Here is a 15,317-nt window from a genome sequence, read left to right on the forward strand (position 1 = left end):
TATTCATTCGGCATGTGTGACACTGCAGTAGAGCGACGACCACTACAAAAGATGTATTATTTACATTTCATTTCGGCGTATACACCGCGAGTGCCATATGACAGGGCCTCTCTCTCGATGTCGATCTGCATTTGGCGTCTCTTAAGTGTCGGTCTGCAGTAGGCCGCTGTTGGCCGAGCGGCGTGCAGTCGCCTTACATGAAGCCCCCAGTGCCACTGTGGACGATGTAGCCAGAGAGAGGAGTCGAAAGGCGCGTTTCACAGTAGAGCCACGCTATCCCACAAGCTGTGCACTAGGTCAAGTTTTGCGCAGACCGCAAACCTTTGGTGGCTTGACGCTCGTCGTCGATCGTAAGGGTGAAACAGTGAAGAGAGTTGGAAAACGGTAAGGTGGACACCTCCAGCAGCATCTGTGTGTCAAATCCGATATCTGGTCGAGGGCTGTAAGATTCAGTATGATGACGTGACAATTCGGGAGTAGCTCACGAACGCCAAGCTGCGGCCTTCTTAGCTCAGTGGTAGAGCACTGGTCTCGTAAACCAGGGGTCGTGAGTTCGACCCTCACAGAAGGCATTCATTTTTTTAACTTTGCTGCTGAGAGCAGAGCTAGCTCGAGCAGCATCTAACAGATGGCAGTGCACTGAATGAAGGGGAAGTTCTACAACCGATATAGAGTGCTCTACTTGCATCAGAGGTTTACTGGATGTGTAGGCGGAACACTGTTTTGTATGCATTTTGTAGTATAATGTCATGCTTGGCGATGTCATTCGTTTATGAGCCCCACTACAGTGTGCATGCACGTTATCCATGTGAAGAAGCGTAAGCAGATACTACCATTCTGCGAGGTGCCTGCGAAAAGTATACGAGTTGCATTGATAAAGAGAGCAGAAGTGACCGAAAGTCAAGGCCTCCGTGGCGCAATCGGCTAGCGCGTTCGGCTGTTAACCGAAAGGTTGGTGGTTCGAGCCTACCCGGGGGCGAAATCGTTTTAATCGCCACCGAGGTGAGGACGTATGTCCACTTTGATAGAGATACACAGCTAGTGTGACAATTTGGCTGTGTTTGAATGATGCCACACAGCCTTATACACATTCAGCCACGTGACAGTGGAGGTAAAAACATGGCCCTATGCGGACGTTCTACCGCTTTCCTATTCATTCGGCATGTGTGACACTGCAGTAGAGCGACGACCACTACAAAAGATGTATTATTTACATTTCATTTCGGCGTATACACCGCGAGTGCCATATGACAGGGCCTCTCTCTCGATGTCGATCTGCATTTGGCGTCTCTTAAGTGTCGGTCTGCAGTAGGCCGCTGTTGGCCGAGCGGCGTGCAGTCGCCTTACATGAAGCCCCCAGTGCCACTGTGGACGATGTAGCCAGAGAGAGGAGTCGAAAGGCGCGTTTCACAGTAGAGCCACGCTATCCCACAAGCTGTGCACTAGGTCAAGTTTTGCGCAGACCGCAAACCTTTGGTGGCTTGACGCTCGTCGTCGATCGTAAGGGTGAAACAGTGAAGAGAGTTGGAAAACGGTAAGGTGGACACCTCCAGCAGCATCTGTGTGTCAAATCCGATATCTGGTCGAGGGCTGTAAGATTCAGTATGATGACGTGACAATTCGGGAGTAGCTCACGAACGCCAAGCTGCGGCCTTCTTAGCTCAGTGGTAGAGCACTGGTCTCGTAAACCAGGGGTCGTGAGTTCGACCCTCACAGAAGGCATTCATTTTTTTAACTTTGCTGCTGAGAGCAGAGCTAGCTCGAGCAGCATCTAACAGATGGCAGTGCACTGAATGAAGGGGAAGTTCTACAACCGATATAGAGTGCTCTACTTGCATCAGAGGTTTACTGGATGTGTAGGCGGAACACTGTTTTGTATGCATTTTGTAGTATAATGTCATGCTTGGCGATGTCATTCGTTTATGAGCCCCACTACAGTGTGCATGCACGTTATCCATGTGAAGAGGCGTAAGCAGATACTACCATTCTGCGAGGTGCCTGCGAAAAGTATACGAGTTGCATTGATAAAGAGAGCAGAAGTGACCGAAAGTCAAGGCCTCAGTGGCGCAATCGGCTAGCGCGTTCGGCTGTTAACCGAAAGGTTGGTGGTTCGAGCCCACCCGGGGGCGAAATCGTTTTAATCGCCACCGAGGTGAGGACGTATGTCCACTTTGATAGAGATACACAGCTAGTGTGACAATTTGGCTGTGTTTGAATGATGCCACACAGCCTTATACACATTCAGCCACGTGACAGTGGAGGTAAAAACATGGCCCTATGCGGACGTTCTACCGTTTTCCTATTCATTCGGCATGTGTGACACTGCAGTAGAGCGACGACCACTACAAAAGATGTATTATTTACATTTCATTTCGGCGTATACACCGCGAGTGCCATATGACAGGGCCTCTCTCTCGATGTCGATCTGCATTTGGCGTCTCTTAAGTGTCGGTCTGCAGTAGGCCGCTGTTGGCCGAGCGGCGTGCAGTCGCCTTACATGAAGCCCCCAGTGCCACTGTGGACGATGTAGCCAGAGAGAGGAGTCGAAAGGCGCGTTTCACAGTAGAGCCACGCTATCCCACAAGCTGTGCACTAGGTCAAGTTTTGCGCAGACCGCAAACCTTTGGTGGCTTGACGCTCGTCGTCGATCGTAAGGGTGAAACAGTAAAGAGAGTTGGAAAACGGTAAGGTGGACACCTCCAGCAGCATCTGTGTGTCAAATCCGATATCTGGTCGAGGGCTGTAAGATTCAGTATGATGACGTGACAATTCGGGAGTAGCTCACGAACGCCAAGCTGCGGCCTTCTTAGCTCAGTGGTAGAGCACTGGTCTCGTAAACCAGGGGTCGTGAGTTCGACCCTCACAGAAGGCATTCATTTTTTTAACTTTGCTGCTGAGAGCAGAGCTAGCTCGAGCAGCATCTAACAGATGGCAGTGCACTGAATGAAGGGGAAGTTCTACAACCGATATAGAGTGCTCTACTTGCATCAGAGGTTTACTGGATGTGTAGGCGGAACACTGTTTTGTATGCATTTTGTAGTATAATGTCATGCTTGGCGATGTCATTCGTTTATGAGCCCCACTACAGTGTGCATGCACGTTATCCATGTGAAGAGGCGTAAGCAGATACTACCATTCTGCGAGGTGCCTGCGAAAAGTATACGAGTTGCATTGATAAAGAGAGCAGAAGTGACCGAAAGTCAAGGCCTCAGTGGCGCAATCGGCTAGCGCGTTCGGCTGTTAACCGAATGGTTGGTGGTTCGAGCCCACCCGGGGGCGAAATCGTTTTAATCGCCACCGAGGTGAGGACGTATGTCCACTTTGATAGAGATACACAGCTAGTGTGACAATTTGGCTGTGTTTGAATGATGCCACACAGCCTTATACACATTCAGCCACGTGACAGTGGAGGTAAAAACATGGCCCTATGCGGACGTTCTACCGTTTTCCTATTCATTCGGCATGTGTGACACTGCAGTAGAGCGACGACCACTACAAAAGATGTATTATTTACATTTCATTTCGGCGTATACACCGCGAGTGCCATATGACAGGGCCTCTCTCTCGATGTCGATCTGCATTTGGCGTCTCTTAAGTGTCGGTCTGCAGTAGGCCGCTGTTGGCCGAGCGGCGTGCAGTCGCCTTACATGAAGCCCCCAGTGCCACTGTGGACGATGTAGCCAGAGAGAGGAGTCGAAAGGCGCGTTTCACAGTAGAGCCACGCTATCCCACAAGCTGTGCACTAGGTCAAGTTTTGCGCAGACCGCAAACCTTTGGTGGCTTGACGCTCGTCGTCGATCGTAAGGGTGAAACAGTGAAGAGAGTTGGAAAACGGTAAGGTGGACACCTCCAGCAGCATCTGTGTGTCAAATCCGATATCTGGTCGAGGGCTGTAAGATTCAGTATGATGACGTGACAATTCGGGAGTAGCTCACGAACGCCAAGCTGCGGCCTTCTTAGCTCAGTGGTAGAGCACTGGTCTCGTAAACCAGGGGTCGTGAGTTCGACCCTCACAGAAGGCATTCATTTTTTTAACTTTGCTGCTGAGAGCAGAGCTAGCTCGAGCAGCATCTAACAGATGGCAGTGCACTGAATGAAGGGGAAGTTCTACAACCGATATAGAGTGCTCTACTTGCATCAGAGGTTTACTGGATGTGTAGGCGGAACACTGTTTTGTATGCATTTTGTAGTATAATGTCATGCTTGGCGATGTCATTCGTTTATGAGCCCCACTACAGTGTGCATGCACGTTATCCATGTGAAGAAGCGTAAGCAGATACTACCATTCTGCGAGGTGCCTGCGAAAAGTATACGAGTTGCATTGATAAAGAGAGCAGAAGTGACCGAAAGTCAAGGCCTCCGTGGCGCAATCGGCTAGCGCGTTCGGCTGTTAACCGAAAGGTTGGTGGTTCGAGCCTACCCGGGGGCGAAATCGTTTTAATCGCCACCGAGGTGAGGACGTATGTCCACTTTGATAGAGATACACAGCTAGTGTGACAATTTGGCTGTGTTTGAATGATGCCACACAGCCTTATACACATTCAGCCACGTGACAGTGGAGGTAAAAACATGGCCCTATGCGGACGTTCTACCGCTTTCCTATTCATTCGGCATGTGTGACACTGCAGTAGAGCGACGACCACTACAAAAGATGTATTATTTACATTTCATTTCGGCGTATACACCGCGAGTGCCATATGACAGGGCCTCTCTCTCGATGTCGATCTGCATTTGGCGTCTCTTAAGTGTCGGTCTGCAGTAGGCCGCTGTTGGCCGAGCGGCGTGCAGTCGCCTTACATGAAGCCCCCAGTGCCACTGTGGACGATGTAGCCAGAGAGAGGAGTCGAAAGGCGCGTTTCACAGTAGAGCCACGCTATCCCACAAGCTGTGCACTAGGTCAAGTTTTGCGCAGACCGCAAACCTTTGGTGGCTTGACGCTCGTCGTCGATCGTAAGGGTGAAACAGTGAAGAGAGTTGGAAAACGGTAAGGTGGACACCTCCAGCAGCATCTGTGTGTCAAATCCGATATCTGGTCGAGGGCTGTAAGATTCAGTATGATGACGTGACAATTCGGGAGTAGCTCACGAACGCCAAGCTGCGGCCTTCTTAGCTCAGTGGTAGAGCACTGGTCTCGTAAACCAGGGGTCGTGAGTTCGACCCTCACAGAAGGCATTCATTTTTTTAACTTTGCTGCTGAGAGCAGAGCTAGCTCGAGCAGCATCTAACAGATGGCAGTGCACTGAATGAAGGGGAAGTTCTACAACCGATATAGAGTGCTCTACTTGCATCAGAGGTTTACTGGATGTGTAGGCGGAACACTGTTTTGTATGCATTTTGTAGTATAATGTCATGCTTGGCGATGTCATTCGTTTATGAGCCCCACTACAGTGTGCATGCACGTTATCCATGTGAAGAGGCGTAAGCAGATACTACCATTCTGCGAGGTGCCTGCGAAAAGTATACGAGTTGCATTGATAAAGAGAGCAGAAGTGACCGAAAGTCAAGGCCTCAGTGGCGCAATCGGCTAGCGCGTTCGGCTGTTAACCGAAAGGTTGGTGGTTCGAGCCCACCCGGGGGCGAAATCGTTTTAATCGCCACCGAGGTGAGGACGTATGTCCACTTTGATAGAGATACACAGCTAGTGTGACAATTTGGCTGTGTTTGAATGATGCCACACAGCCTTATACACATTCAGCCACGTGACAGTGGAGGTAAAAACATGGCCCTATGCGGACGTTCTACCGTTTTCCTATTCATTCGGCATGTGTGACACTGCAGTAGAGCGACGACCACTACAAAAGATGTATTATTTACATTTCATTTCGGCGTATACACCGCGAGTGCCATATGACAGGGCCTCTCTCTCGATGTCGATCTGCATTTGGCGTCTCTTAAGTGTCGGTCTGCAGTAGGCCGCTGTTGGCCGAGCGGCGTGCAGTCGCCTTACATGAAGCCCCCAGTGCCACTGTGGACGATGTAGCCAGAGAGAGGAGTCGAAAGGCGCGTTTCACAGTAGAGCCACGCTATCCCACAAGCTGTGCACTAGGTCAAGTTTTGCGCAGACCGCAAACCTTTGGTGGCTTGACGCTCGTCGTCGATCGTAAGGGTGAAACAGTGAAGAGAGTTGGAAAACGGTAAGGTGGACACCTCCAGCAGCATCTGTGTGTCAAATCCGATATCTGGTCGAGGGCTGTAAGATTCAGTATGATGACGTGACAATTCGGGAGTAGCTCACGAACGCCAAGCTGCGGCCTTCTTAGCTCAGTGGTAGAGCACTGGTCTCGTAAACCAGGGGTCGTGAGTTCGACCCTCACAGAAGGCATTCATTTTTTTAACTTTGCTGCTGAGAGCAGAGCTAGCTCGAGCAGCATCTAACAGATGGCAGTGCACTGAATGAAGGGGAAGTTCTACAACCGATATAGAGTGCTCTACTTGCATCAGAGGTTTACTGGATGTGTAGGCGGAACACTGTTTTGTATGCATTTTGTAGTATAATGTCATGCTTGGCGATGTCATTCGTTTATGAGCCCCACTACAGTGTGCATGCACGTTATCCATGTGAAGAAGCGTAAGCAGATACTACCATTCTGCGAGGTGCCTGCGAAAAGTATACGAGTTGCATTGATAAAGAGAGCAGAAGTGACCGAAAGTCAAGGCCTCCGTGGCGCAATCGGCTAGCGCGTTCGGCTGTTAACCGAAAGGTTGGTGGTTCGAGCCTACCCGGGGGCGAAATCGTTTTAATCGCCACCGAGGTGAGGACGTATGTCCACTTTGATAGAGATACACAGCTAGTGTGACAATTTGGCTGTGTTTGAATGATGCCACACAGCCTTATACACATTCAGCCACGTGACAGTGGAGGTAAAAACATGGCCCTATGCGGACGTTCTACCGCTTTCCTATTCATTCGGCATGTGTGACACTGCAGTAGAGCGACGACCACTACAAAAGATGTATTATTTACATTTCATTTCGGCGTATACACCGCGAGTGCCATATGACAGGGCCTCTCTCTCGATGTCGATCTGCATTTGGCGTCTCTTAAGTGTCGGTCTGCAGTAGGCCGCTGTTGGCCGAGCGGCGTGCAGTCGCCTTACATGAAGCCCCCAGTGCCACTGTGGACGATGTAGCCAGAGAGAGGAGTCGAAAGGCGCGTTTCACAGTAGAGCCACGCTATCCCACAAGCTGTGCACTAGGTCAAGTTTTGCGCAGACCGCAAACCTTTGGTGGCTTGACGCTCGTCGTCGATCGTAAGGGTGAAACAGTGAAGAGAGTTGGAAAACGGTAAGGTGGACACCTCCAGCAGCATCTGTGTGTCAAATCCGATATCTGGTCGAGGGCTGTAAGATTCAGTATGATGACGTGACAATTCGGGAGTAGCTCACGAACGCCAAGCTGCGGCCTTCTTAGCTCAGTGGTAGAGCACTGGTCTCGTAAACCAGGGGTCGTGAGTTCGACCCTCACAGAAGGCATTCATTTTTTTAACTTTGCTGCTGAGAGCAGAGCTAGCTCGAGCAGCATCTAACAGATGGCAGTGCACTGAATGAAGGGGAAGTTCTACAACCGATATAGAGTGCTCTACTTGCATCAGAGGTTTACTGGATGTGTAGGCGGAACACTGTTTTGTATGCATTTTGTAGTATAATGTCATGCTTGGCGATGTCATTCGTTTATGAGCCCCACTACAGTGTGCATGCACGTTATCCATGTGAAGAGGCGTAAGCAGATACTACCATTCTGCGAGGTGCCTGCGAAAAGTATACGAGTTGCATTGATAAAGAGAGCAGAAGTGACCGAAAGTCAAGGCCTCCGTGGCGCAATCGGCTAGCGCGTTCGGCTGTTAACCGAAAGGTTGGTGGTTCGAGCCCACCCGGGGGCGAAATCGTTTTAATCGCCACCGAGGTGAGGACGTATGTCCACTTTGATAGAGATACACAGCTAGTGTGACAATTTGGCTGTGTTTGAATGATGCCACACAGCCTTATACACATTCAGCCACGTGACAGTGGAGGTAAAAACATGGCCCTATGCGGACGTTCTACCGTTTTCCTATTCATTCGGCATGTGTGACACTGCAGTAGAGCGACGACCACTACAAAAGATGTATTATTTACATTTCATTTCGGCGTATACACCGCGAGTGCCATATGACAGGGCCTCTCTCTCGATGTCGATCTGCATTTGGCGTCTCTTAAGTGTCGGTCTGCAGTAGGCCGCTGTTGGCCGAGCGGCGTGAAGTCGCCTTACATGAAGCCCCCAGTGCCACTGTGGACGATGTAGCCAGAGAGAGGAGTCGAAAGGCGCGTTTCACAGTAGAGCCACGCTATCCCACAAGCTGTGCACTAGGTCAAGTTTTGCGCAGACCGCAAACCTTTGGTGGCTTGACGCTCGTCGTCGATCGTAAGGGTGAAACAGTGAAGAGAGTTGGAAAACGGTAAGGTGGACACCTCCAGCAGCATCTGTGTGTCAAATCCGATATCTGGTCGAGGGCTGTAAGATTCAGTATGATGACGTGACAATTCGGGAGTAGCTCACGAACGCCAAGCTGCGGCCTTCTTAGCTCAGTGGTAGAGCACTGGTCTCGTAAACCAGGGGTCGTGAGTTCGACCCTCACAGAAGGCATTCATTTTTTTAACTTTGCTGCTGAGAGCAGAGCTAGCTCGAGCAGCATCTAACAGATGGCAGTGCACTGAATGAAGGGGAAGTTCTACAACCGATATAGAGTGCTCTACTTGCATCAGAGGTTTACTGGATGTGTAGGCGGAACACTGTTTTGTATGCATTTTGTAGTATAATGTCATGCTTGGCGATGTCATTCGTTTATGAGCCCCACTACAGTGTGCATGCACGTTATCCATGTGAAGAGGCGTAAGCAGATACTACCATTCTGCGAGGTGCCTGCGAAAAGTATACGAGTTGCATTGATAAAGAGAGCAGAAGTGACCGAAAGTCAAGGCCTCAGTGGCGCAATCGGCTAGCGCGTTCGGCTGTTAACCGAAAGGTTGGTGGTTCGAGCCCACCCGGGGGCGAAATCGTTTTAATCGCCACCGAGGTGAGGACGTATGTCCACTTTGATAGAGATACACAGCTAGTGTGACAATTTGGCTGTGTTTGAATGATGCCACACAGCCTTATACACATTCAGCCACGTGACAGTGGAGGTAAAAACATGGCCCTATGCGGACGTTCTACCGTTTTCCTATTCATTCGGCATGTGTGACACTGCAGTAGAGCGACGACCACTACAAAAGATGTATTATTTACATTTCATTTCGGCGTATACACCGCGAGTGCCATATGACAGGGCCTCTCTCTCGATGTCGATCTGCATTTGGCGTCTCTTAAGTGTCGGTCTGCAGTAGGCCGCTGTTGGCCGAGCGGCGTGCAGTCGCCTTACATGAAGCCCCCAGTGCCACTGTGGACGATGTAGCCAGAGAGAGGAGTCGAAAGGCGCGTTTCACAGTAGAGCCACGCTATCCCACAAGCTGTGCACTAGGTCAAGTTTTGCGCAGACCGCAAACCTTTGGTGGCTTGACGCTCGTCGTCGATCGTAAGGGTGAAACAGTGAAGAGAGTTGGAAAACGGTAAGGTGGACACCTCCAGCAGCATCTGTGTGTCAAATCCGATATCTGGTCGAGGGCTGTAAGATTCAGTATGATGACGTGACAATTCGGGAGTAGCTCACGAACGCCAAGCTGCGGCCTTCTTAGCTCAGTGGTAGAGCACTGGTCTCGTAAACCAGGGGTCGTGAGTTCGACCCTCACAGAAGGCATTCATTTTTTTAACTTTGCTGCTGAGAGCAGAGCTAGCTCGAGCAGCATCTAACAGATGGCAGTGCACTGAATGAAGGGGAAGTTCTACAACCGATATAGAGTGCTCTACTTGCATCAGAGGTTTACTGGATGTGTAGGCGGAACACTGTTTTGTATGCATTTTGTAGTATAATGTCATGCTTGGCGATGTCATTCGTTTATGAGCCCCACTACAGTGTGCATGCACGTTATCCATGTGAAGAGGCGTAAGCAGATACTACCATTCTGCGAGGTGCCTGCGAAAAGTATACGAGTTGCATTGATAAAGAGAGCAGAAGTGACCGAAAGTCAAGGCCTCAGTGGCGCAATCGGCTAGCGCGTTCGGCTGTTAACCGAAAGGTTGGTGGTTCGAGCCCACCCGGGGGCGAAATCGTTTTAATCGCCACCGAGGTGAGGACGTATGTCCACTTTGATAGAGATACACAGCTAGTGTGACAATTTGGCTGTGTTTGAATGATGCCACACAGCCTTATACACATTCAGCCACGTGACAGTGGAGGTAAAAACATGGCCCTATGCGGACGTTCTACCGTTTTCCTATTCATTCGGCATGTGTGACACTGCAGTAGAGCGACGACCACTACAAAAGATGTATTATTTACATTTCATTTCGGCGTATACACCGCGAGTGCCATATGACAGGGCCTCTCTCTCGATGTCGATCTGCATTTGGCGTCTCTTAAGTGTCGGTCTGCAGTAGGCCGCTGTTGGCCGAGCGGCGTGCAGTCGCCTTACATGAAGCCCCCAGTGCCACTGTGGACGATGTAGCCAGAGAGAGGAGTCGAAAGGCGCGTTTCACAGTAGAGCCACGCTATCCCACAAGCTGTGCACTAGGTCAAGTTTTGCGCAGACCGCAAACCTTTGGTGGCTTGACGCTCGTCGTCGATCGTAAGGGTGAAACAGTGAAGAGAGTTGGAAAACGGTAAGGTGGACACCTCCAGCAGCATCTGTGTGTCAAATCCGATATCTGGTCGAGGGCTGTAAGATTCAGTATGATGACGTGACAATTCGGGAGTAGCTCACGAACGCCAAGCTGCGGCCTTCTTAGCTCAGTGGTAGAGCACTGGTCTCGTAAACCAGGGGTCGTGAGTTCGACCCTCACAGAAGGCATTCATTTTTTTAACTTTGCTGCTGAGAGCAGAGCTAGCTCGAGCAGCATCTAACAGATGGCAGTGCACTGAATGAAGGGGAAGTTCTACAACCGATATAGAGTGCTCTACTTGCATCAGAGGTTTACTGGATGTGTAGGCGGAACACTGTTTTGTATGCATTTTGTAGTATAATGTCATGCTTGGCGATGTCATTCGTTTATGAGCCCCACTACAGTGTGCATGCACGTTATCCATGTGAAGAAGCGTAAGCAGATACTACCATTCTGCGAGGTGCCTGCGAAAAGTATACGAGTTGCATTGATAAAGAGAGCAGAAGTGACCGAAAGTCAAGGCCTCCGTGGCGCAATCGGCTAGCGCGTTCGGCTGTTAACCGAAAGGTTGGTGGTTCGAGCCTACCCGGGGGCGAAATCGTTTTAATCGCCACCGAGGTGAGGACGTATGTCCACTTTGATAGAGATACACAGCTAGTGTGACAATTTGGCTGTGTTTGAATGATGCCACACAGCCTTATACACATTCAGCCACGTGACAGTGGAGGTAAAAACATGGCCCTATGCGGACGTTCTACCGCTTTCCTATTCATTCGGCATGTGTGACACTGCAGTAGAGCGACGACCACTACAAAAGATGTATTATTTACATTTCATTTCGGCGTATACACCGCGAGTGCCATATGACAGGGCCTCTCTCTCGATGTCGATCTGCATTTGGCGTCTCTTAAGTGTCGGTCTGCAGTAGGCCGCTGTTGGCCGAGCGGCGTGCAGTCGCCTTACATGAAGCCCCCAGTGCCACTGTGGACGATGTAGCCAGAGAGAGGAGTCGAAAGGCGCGTTTCACAGTAGAGCCACGCTATCCCACAAGCTGTGCACTAGGTCAAGTTTTGCGCAGACCGCAAACCTTTGGTGGCTTGACGCTCGTCGTCGATCGTAAGGGTGAAACAGTGAAGAGAGTTGGAAAACGGTAAGGTGGACACCTCCAGCAGCATCTGTGTGTCAAATCCGATATCTGGTCGAGGGCTGTAAGATTCAGTATGATGACGTGACAATTCGGGAGTAGCTCACGAACGCCAAGCTGCGGCCTTCTTAGCTCAGTGGTAGAGCACTGGTCTCGTAAACCAGGGGTCGTGAGTTCGACCCTCACAGAAGGCATTCATTTTTTTAACTTTGCTGCTGAGAGCAGAGCTAGCTCGAGCAGCATCTAACAGATGGCAGTGCACTGAATGAAGGGGAAGTTCTACAACCGATATAGAGTGCTCTACTTGCATCAGAGGTTTACTGGATGTGTAGGCGGAACACTGTTTTGTATGCATTTTGTAGTATAATGTCATGCTTGGCGATGTCATTCGTTTATGAGCCCCACTACAGTGTGCATGCACGTTATCCATGTGAAGAGGCGTAAGCAGATACTACCATTCTGCGAGGTGCCTGCGAAAAGTATACGAGTTGCATTGATAAAGAGAGCAGAAGTGACCGAAAGTCAAGGCCTCCGTGGCGCAATCGGCTAGCGCGTTCGGCTGTTAACCGAAAGGTTGGTGGTTCGAGCCCACCCGGGGGCGAAATCGTTTTAATCGCCACCGAGGTGAGGACGTATGTCCACTTTGATAGAGATACACAGCTAGTGTGACAATTTGGCTGTGTTTGAATGATGCCACACAGCCTTATACACATTCAGCCACGTGACAGTGGAGGTAAAAACATGGCCCTATGCGGACGTTCTACCGTTTTCCTATTCATTCGGCATGTGTGACACTGCAGTAGAGCGACGACCACTACAAAAGATGTATTATTTACATTTCATTTCGGCGTATACACCGCGAGTGCCATATGACAGGGCCTCTCTCTCGATGTCGATCTGCATTTGGCGTCTCTTAAGTGTCGGTCTGCAGTAGGCCGCTGTTGGCCGAGCGGCGTGCAGTCGCCTTACATGAAGCCCCCAGTGCCACTGTGGACGATGTAGCCAGAGAGAGGAGTCGAAAGGCGCGTTTCACAGTAGAGCCACGCTATCCCACAAGCTGTGCACTAGGTCAAGTTTTGCGCAGACCGCAAACCTTTGGTGGCTTGACGCTCGTCGTCGATCGTAAGGGTGAAACAGTGAAGAGAGTTGGAAAACGGTAAGGTGGACACCTCCAGCAGCATCTGTGTGTCAAATCCGATATCTGGTCGAGGGCTGTAAGATTCAGTATGATGACGTGACAATTCGGGAGTAGCTCACGAACGCCAAGCTGCGGCCTTCTTAGCTCAGTGGTAGAGCACTGGTCTCGTAAACCAGGGGTCGTGAGTTCGACCCTCACAGAAGGCATTCATTTTTTTAACTTTGCTGCTGAGAGCAGAGCTAGCTCGAGCAGCATCTAACAGATGGCAGTGCACTGAATGAAGGGGAAGTTCTACAACCGATATAGAGTGCTCTACTTGCATCAGAGGTTTACTGGATGTGTAGGCGGAACACTGTTTTGTATGCATTTTGTAGTATAATGTCATGCTTGGCGATGTCATTCGTTTATGAGCCCCACTACAGTGTGCATGCACGTTATCCATGTGAAGAGGCGTAAGCAGATACTACCATTCTGCGAGGTGCCTGCCAAAAGTATACGAGTTGCATTGATAAAGAGAGCAGAAGTGACCGAAAGTCAAGGCCTCCGTGGCGCAATCGGCTAGCGCGTTCGGCTGTTAACCGAAAGGTTGGTGGTTCGAGCCTACCCGGGGGCGAAATCGTTTTAATCGCCACCGAGGTGAGGACGTATGTCCACTTTGATAGAGATACACAGCTAGTGTGACAATTTGGCTGTGTTTGAATGATGCCACACAGCCTTATACACATTCAGCCACGTGACAGTGGAGGTAAAAACATGGCCCTATGCGGACGTTCTACCGCTTTCCTATTCATTCGGCATGTGTGACACTGCAGTAGAGCGACGACCACTACAAAAGATGTATTATTTACATTTCATTTCGGCGTATACACCGCGAGTGCCATATGACAGGGCCTCTCTCTCGATGTCGATCTGCATTTGGCGTCTCTTAAGTGTCGGTCTGCAGTAGGCCGCTGTTGGCCGAGCGGCGTGCAGTCGCCTTACATGAAGCCCCCAGTGCCACTGTGGACGATGTAGCCAGAGAGAGGAGTCGAAAGGCGCGTTTCACAGTAGAGCCACGCTATCCCACAAGCTGTGCACTAGGTCAAGTTTTGCGCAGACCGCAAACCTTTGGTGGCTTGACGCTCGTCGTCGATCGTAAGGGTGAAACAGTGAAGAGAGTTGGAAAACGGTAAGGTGGACACCTCCAGCAGCATCTGTGTGTCAAATCCGATATCTGGTCGAGGGCTGTAAGATTCAGTATGATGACGTGACAATTCGGGAGTAGCTCACGAACGCCAAGCTGCGGCCTTCTTAGCTCAGTGGTAGAGCACTGGTCTCGTAAACCAGGGGTCGTGAGTTCGACCCTCACAGAAGGCATTCATTTTTTTAACTTTGCTGCTGAGAGCAGAGCTAGCTCGAGCAGCATCTAACAGATGGCAGTGCACTGAATGAAGGGGAAGTTCTACAACCGATATAGAGTGCTCTACTTGCATCAGAGGTTTACTGGATGTGTAGGCGGAACACTGTTTTGTATGCATTTTGTAGTATAATGTCATGCTTGGCGATGTCATTCGTTTATGAGCCCCACTACAGTGTGCATGCACGTTATCCATGTGAAGAAGCGTAAGCAGATACTACCATTCTGCGAGGTGCCTGCGAAAAGTATACGAGTTGCATTGATAAAGAGAGCAGAAGTGACCGAAAGTCAAGGCCTCCGTGGCGCAATCGGCTAGCGCGTTCGGCTGTTAACCGAAAGGTTGGTGGTTCGAGCCTACCCGGGGGCGAAATCGTTTTAATCGCCACCGAGGTGAGGACGTATGTCCACTTTGATAGAGATACACAGCTAGTGTGACAATTTGGCTGTGTTTGAATGATGCCACACAGCCTTATACACATTCAGCCACGTGACAGTGGAGGTAAAAACATGGCCCTATGCGGACGTTCTACCGCTTTCCTATTCATTCGGCATGTGTGACACTGCAGTAGAGCGACGACCACTACAAAAGATGTATTATTTACATTTCATTTCGGCGTATACACCGCGAGTGCCATATGACAGGGCCTCTCTCTCGATGTCGATCTGCATTTGGCGTCTCTTAAGTGTCGGTCTGCAGTAGGCCGCTGTTGGCCGAGCGGCGTGCAGTCGCCTTACATGAAGCCCCCAGTGCCACTGTGGACGATGTAGCCAGAGAGAGGAGTCGAAAGGCGCGTTTCACAGTAGAGCCACGCTATCCCACAAGCTGTGCACTAGGTCAAGTTTTGCGCAGACCGCAAACCTTTGGTGGCTTGACGCTCGTCGTCGATCGTAAGGGTGAAACAGTG

General features: G+C 50.3%; 26 non-coding genes across 26 annotated transcripts; all 26 read left to right on the forward strand.

Moving 5' to 3' along the window:
* The first annotated feature begins 500 nt into the window (after positions 1-500).
* On the forward strand, positions 501-572 carry Trnat-cgu (transfer RNA threonine (anticodon CGU)). The gene has a single exon. It is a non-coding gene; the product is annotated as a tRNA-Thr (tRNA).
* A 333-nt stretch (positions 573-905) lies between these two features.
* On the forward strand, positions 906-979 carry Trnan-guu (transfer RNA asparagine (anticodon GUU)). Its single transcript has one exon. It is a non-coding gene; the product is annotated as a tRNA-Asn (tRNA).
* A 671-nt stretch (positions 980-1,650) lies between these two features.
* On the forward strand, positions 1,651-1,722 carry Trnat-cgu (transfer RNA threonine (anticodon CGU)). The gene has a single exon. It is a non-coding gene; the product is annotated as a tRNA-Thr (tRNA).
* Positions 1,723-2,055: 333 nt separating this feature from the next.
* Trnan-guu (transfer RNA asparagine (anticodon GUU)) lies at positions 2,056-2,129 on the forward strand. Its single transcript has one exon. It is a non-coding gene; the product is annotated as a tRNA-Asn (tRNA).
* Positions 2,130-2,800: 671 nt separating this feature from the next.
* On the forward strand, positions 2,801-2,872 carry Trnat-cgu (transfer RNA threonine (anticodon CGU)). The gene has a single exon. It is a non-coding gene; the product is annotated as a tRNA-Thr (tRNA).
* A 333-nt stretch (positions 2,873-3,205) lies between these two features.
* Positions 3,206-3,279, forward strand: Trnan-guu (transfer RNA asparagine (anticodon GUU)). The gene has a single exon. It is a non-coding gene; the product is annotated as a tRNA-Asn (tRNA).
* A 671-nt stretch (positions 3,280-3,950) lies between these two features.
* Positions 3,951-4,022, forward strand: Trnat-cgu (transfer RNA threonine (anticodon CGU)). Its single transcript has one exon. It is a non-coding gene; the product is annotated as a tRNA-Thr (tRNA).
* A 333-nt stretch (positions 4,023-4,355) lies between these two features.
* Positions 4,356-4,429, forward strand: Trnan-guu (transfer RNA asparagine (anticodon GUU)). Its single transcript has one exon. It is a non-coding gene; the product is annotated as a tRNA-Asn (tRNA).
* A 671-nt stretch (positions 4,430-5,100) lies between these two features.
* Trnat-cgu (transfer RNA threonine (anticodon CGU)) lies at positions 5,101-5,172 on the forward strand. The gene has a single exon. It is a non-coding gene; the product is annotated as a tRNA-Thr (tRNA).
* A 333-nt stretch (positions 5,173-5,505) lies between these two features.
* Positions 5,506-5,579, forward strand: Trnan-guu (transfer RNA asparagine (anticodon GUU)). Its single transcript has one exon. It is a non-coding gene; the product is annotated as a tRNA-Asn (tRNA).
* A 671-nt stretch (positions 5,580-6,250) lies between these two features.
* Trnat-cgu (transfer RNA threonine (anticodon CGU)) lies at positions 6,251-6,322 on the forward strand. The gene has a single exon. It is a non-coding gene; the product is annotated as a tRNA-Thr (tRNA).
* A 333-nt stretch (positions 6,323-6,655) lies between these two features.
* Trnan-guu (transfer RNA asparagine (anticodon GUU)) lies at positions 6,656-6,729 on the forward strand. Its single transcript has one exon. It is a non-coding gene; the product is annotated as a tRNA-Asn (tRNA).
* Positions 6,730-7,400: 671 nt separating this feature from the next.
* Positions 7,401-7,472, forward strand: Trnat-cgu (transfer RNA threonine (anticodon CGU)). Its single transcript has one exon. It is a non-coding gene; the product is annotated as a tRNA-Thr (tRNA).
* A 333-nt stretch (positions 7,473-7,805) lies between these two features.
* Positions 7,806-7,879, forward strand: Trnan-guu (transfer RNA asparagine (anticodon GUU)). Its single transcript has one exon. It is a non-coding gene; the product is annotated as a tRNA-Asn (tRNA).
* Positions 7,880-8,550: 671 nt separating this feature from the next.
* Trnat-cgu (transfer RNA threonine (anticodon CGU)) lies at positions 8,551-8,622 on the forward strand. The gene has a single exon. It is a non-coding gene; the product is annotated as a tRNA-Thr (tRNA).
* Positions 8,623-8,955: 333 nt separating this feature from the next.
* Positions 8,956-9,029, forward strand: Trnan-guu (transfer RNA asparagine (anticodon GUU)). The gene has a single exon. It is a non-coding gene; the product is annotated as a tRNA-Asn (tRNA).
* Positions 9,030-9,700: 671 nt separating this feature from the next.
* Positions 9,701-9,772, forward strand: Trnat-cgu (transfer RNA threonine (anticodon CGU)). The gene has a single exon. It is a non-coding gene; the product is annotated as a tRNA-Thr (tRNA).
* Positions 9,773-10,105: 333 nt separating this feature from the next.
* Trnan-guu (transfer RNA asparagine (anticodon GUU)) lies at positions 10,106-10,179 on the forward strand. The gene has a single exon. It is a non-coding gene; the product is annotated as a tRNA-Asn (tRNA).
* A 671-nt stretch (positions 10,180-10,850) lies between these two features.
* Trnat-cgu (transfer RNA threonine (anticodon CGU)) lies at positions 10,851-10,922 on the forward strand. The gene has a single exon. It is a non-coding gene; the product is annotated as a tRNA-Thr (tRNA).
* Positions 10,923-11,255: 333 nt separating this feature from the next.
* Trnan-guu (transfer RNA asparagine (anticodon GUU)) lies at positions 11,256-11,329 on the forward strand. The gene has a single exon. It is a non-coding gene; the product is annotated as a tRNA-Asn (tRNA).
* Positions 11,330-12,000: 671 nt separating this feature from the next.
* Trnat-cgu (transfer RNA threonine (anticodon CGU)) lies at positions 12,001-12,072 on the forward strand. The gene has a single exon. It is a non-coding gene; the product is annotated as a tRNA-Thr (tRNA).
* A 333-nt stretch (positions 12,073-12,405) lies between these two features.
* On the forward strand, positions 12,406-12,479 carry Trnan-guu (transfer RNA asparagine (anticodon GUU)). The gene has a single exon. It is a non-coding gene; the product is annotated as a tRNA-Asn (tRNA).
* A 671-nt stretch (positions 12,480-13,150) lies between these two features.
* Trnat-cgu (transfer RNA threonine (anticodon CGU)) lies at positions 13,151-13,222 on the forward strand. Its single transcript has one exon. It is a non-coding gene; the product is annotated as a tRNA-Thr (tRNA).
* Positions 13,223-13,555: 333 nt separating this feature from the next.
* Positions 13,556-13,629, forward strand: Trnan-guu (transfer RNA asparagine (anticodon GUU)). Its single transcript has one exon. It is a non-coding gene; the product is annotated as a tRNA-Asn (tRNA).
* Positions 13,630-14,300: 671 nt separating this feature from the next.
* On the forward strand, positions 14,301-14,372 carry Trnat-cgu (transfer RNA threonine (anticodon CGU)). The gene has a single exon. It is a non-coding gene; the product is annotated as a tRNA-Thr (tRNA).
* A 333-nt stretch (positions 14,373-14,705) lies between these two features.
* On the forward strand, positions 14,706-14,779 carry Trnan-guu (transfer RNA asparagine (anticodon GUU)). Its single transcript has one exon. It is a non-coding gene; the product is annotated as a tRNA-Asn (tRNA).
* The last annotated feature ends 538 nt before the right edge of the window (positions 14,780-15,317 follow it).

This window comes from Schistocerca cancellata, unplaced genomic scaffold (assembly GCF_023864275.1).
Source record: "Schistocerca cancellata isolate TAMUIC-IGC-003103 unplaced genomic scaffold, iqSchCanc2.1 HiC_scaffold_830, whole genome shotgun sequence".
NCBI classification, from domain to species: domain Eukaryota; kingdom Metazoa; phylum Arthropoda; class Insecta; order Orthoptera; family Acrididae; genus Schistocerca; species Schistocerca cancellata.